Genomic DNA, 3619 nt, shown 5'->3' on the forward strand with positions numbered 1-3619 from the left:
AATAGATCCCAAAAAGAAAACTCCTAGGAACATTGTGGTCAAATTCCAGAGCTCCCAGGTCAAAGAGAAAATACTGCAAGCAGCCAGAAAGAAACAATATGAATATTGTGGAAAAACAATCAGGATAACACAGGTTCTGGCAGCTGCCACATTAAGGGACTGAAGGGCTTGGAATACGATATACCGGAGGTCAATGGAGCTAGGATTAAAACCAAGAATCACCTACTGAGCAAAACTGAATATCATACTCCAAGGCAAAATATGGATTTTCAATAAAATAGAGGACTTTCAAGCTTTCTCAGTGAAAAGTGCAGAGCTGAGTACAAAATTTGACTTTCAAACACAAGAATGAAGAGAAGCATGAAAAGGTAAACAAGAAAGAGAAATCATAAGGGCCTTACTAAAGTTGAACTGTTTTGTTTACATTCCTACATAGAAAGATGATGTGTATGATTCATGAGACCTCAATATCATAGTAGTTGAAAGTAATATGCATATATGCATGTGTGTTTACTTATATATACATATGTGTATGTCTATGTATGTATATATGTAGCTATGTGCATATATGTATATATGTAGTAATATGCATATATATATATGATATACACACACATGCACAAAGGGCACAGGGTGAGTTGAATATGAAGGGATGATATCTAAAAAAATAAAATCAATTTAAGGTATAAGAGAGGAATATATTGAGAGAGGGAGAAAGGGAGAGATAGAAGGGGGTAAATTATCTCGCATAAAAGTGGCAAGAAAAAGTGGTTCTGTAGGAAGGGAAGAGGCGGCAGGTGAGGGGGAATGAGTAAATCTTGCTCTCATTGGATTTGGCCTGAGGAGGGAATACCATACACCCTTAATGGGGTATCTTACCCCACAGGAAAGAATGAGGAAAAAGATAAAAAAGGGGGGACAATAGAAGGGAGGGCAGACGGCGGGAGGAGGTAATCAAAAACAAACACTTTCAAAAAGGGACAAGGTCAAGGGAGAAAATTCAGTAAAGGGGGATAGGTTAGGAAGGAGCAAAACACAGTTAATCTTTCACAACATGAGTATTGTGGAAAGGTTTTACATAATGATACACATGTGGCCTATGTTGAATTGCTTGCCTTCTTTGGGAGGGTGGGTGGGGAGGGAAGAGGGGAGAGATTTTGGGACTCAAAGTTTTAAAAACAGACGTTTGGAAACAACAATAACCAAAAAAAGTTTTTTTTTCATGCAACTAGGAAATAAGATACACAGGCAATGGGCCATAGAAATTTATCTTGCACTACAAGAGATAAAGGGAAAGGGGGATGGGAGGGGAGTGGGGTGGCAGATGGGGGGGCTGACTGGGGAAGGGTGCAAACAAAATATACACCATATTGGAGTGGGGGGAGGGTAGAAATGGGGAAAAATATGTAATTCAAACTTTTGTGAAAATCAATGCTGAAAACTAAATATATTAAATAAATTTAAAAAACAACAAAAAAGAATCACATTTTTACTTATTTAGATAGATGTCCTCTTAAATTTGTCTTTTCTGACAGCAATTTAAAAATTGTTTGTCTCCGCTTAGCAACTCATGCTTCCCCTTGTTCATCTCTTTCCCTTCATCATTTCTGATTGTTTTACATTATTTTCTCAAGGTGTTGTGCCATTTAAATATGAAGAGCATAATCACACATTACTTCCTGATTTGGGCTCACCATACTTTTGCTGAAAATATTTAGTGTTTTTTTTCTTCCTTCACCGCAGAAATGCAAAGACTCCTGCAGTCAGAAGACCCTGAGAGGCAAGGTGGTCTACTGGATAAAGACCTGGACGTAAGGCCAGGAATATCTGGGTTCAGGTCCTTTTCTTCCATATACTAATTATGTGATTCTGAAAAGGTCAAGTCATGGTTAAAAAAGTAATAAAATTCCATGGTCATTGATGTTTAGTAACTGGGTATGCAAAGAAGTCAATATTTCTTGCTCTTTCACTTAAGGAGAATGATAAGGACCTAGGTTGTCCCTTAAGGATCTCATATTCAGATTCTAACTCTCTTTTCCACAGCATTTTCCTCAGGGCTTCCTTCATTTCCCTATTCCTAAGGCTGTAGATCATAGGGTTTAAGAATGGGGTGACAACAGAATAAAAGAGAGTCACAATCTTCTGGGTCCCAGAATCATGCCCAGAAGTTGGCTTCACATACGTCACCATCAGAGATCCATAGAACAGTGACACCACAGCTAAATGAGAGCCACAAGTGGAGAAGGCTTTTTTGCGACCTGCTGTGGAAGGGATTCTCAGCACAGTTCTCAGAACAAGGGCATAACTTCCCATGATGAATCCAAAAGGGATAAAGAGGTCCAAAGAACACAAGGTGGAACAAGTAAGCTCCATCATAGGGACTCGGATGCATGTGAGAGCTAGCAATGGCCCAGGGTCACAGACGAAGTTTGGGATCACAGAAGGACATCTGAGAAATGATAATGATGGGGACCAAGTGCCAGAGGAAGCCAAGTGCCCAGCAAGTGATGATCAGGTTGGTGCAGAGACGTCCTGTCATGATAGTTGGATAATGCAGAGGCCAGCAGATGGCTAAGTATCTGTCAAATGACATAATTGCTAGGGAAAAACCTTCTGTGATACCCAAAGAGAAGAAGAAGTAGAACTGAAGGAAGCAGCCAGAGAAGGAGATGACCTTGGTCTCAGAGAGGAAGTTGATCAACGTATTAGGGATGACAGTAGTAACATACCAAATCTCTATGAAGGAGAAGTTGGCCAGTAGTATATACATCGGTGTTTGGAGTTTCTGATCGTGGATCACTGCAGTGACGATGGCTCCATTTCCCAAAAGAGTTAGAATATAGATGATGAATAATAGTGAGAAGAAGAGGTGCTGGTTCTCTCTACGACAGGGGAATCCAAGGAGGATGAAACCAGCAATAGTATTGGAGACATTGTAGACACTATAAATATCCATTTGCCCATAAGCTAAAACAAAACAAAAACACAAATTTGTTTTATTAATTAATAAAAGGGTTTATTGATAAATAGATGAGCAAATTGGGAGGGAAGTTTCAATCTCTACAGAGGCAAGATGTTACAATGCATATCATGTTGGACATGGAGCCAGGAAGATGTGGGTTTGGATTCCTCCTCAGGCACTTAGTAGCTGTGTGGCCATGGGCAAATCACTGAGCTTTTCTGATCCTTAAGTTTTCTCATCAGTAAGATGGACATAATAGTGACTTTAGTCTCAGGGTTGTTGGGAGGTTCAAGGAAATAATAGAGATGAAATACTTTTCAGATTTCAAATTGCTAGACAGGATGTCCCAAAAACCTTAGTTCAATTTTCAGCTATTAAAGTTTAAAACTGCACTCCGACTTTCAGGACAACCGGTTTAAATATCAGTTATTGCTATGGTTCTATGAGGAGCTACAGGGCTCAATTTCCTGAAAGTTGGGAGAAAGTGTTTGCCTATGTTACATTCAGTGACATTCATTTCAATGACTCCTTTTCCTAATCCTTTACTTTGAATTGTTACGATTATTAACTTTAACTATCTTCTTTTTACAAGCTGCAGATTTTCCTAGAATCAGAAGCAGTGGTAAAATAATTTTACTTCACCTCCATATTCCATAA

General features: G+C 39.1%; 1 pseudogene; it reads right to left on the reverse strand.

The window, feature by feature from the left end:
- Window positions 1–1914: 1914 nt before the first annotated feature.
- LOC118829735 lies at window positions 1915–2956 on the reverse strand (annotated as a pseudogene).
- Between the last annotated feature and the right edge of the window lie 663 nt (window positions 2957–3619).

This window comes from Trichosurus vulpecula, chromosome 8, assembly GCF_011100635.1.
Source record: "Trichosurus vulpecula isolate mTriVul1 chromosome 8, mTriVul1.pri, whole genome shotgun sequence".
Lineage (NCBI taxonomy): Eukaryota > Metazoa > Chordata > Mammalia > Diprotodontia > Phalangeridae > Trichosurus > Trichosurus vulpecula.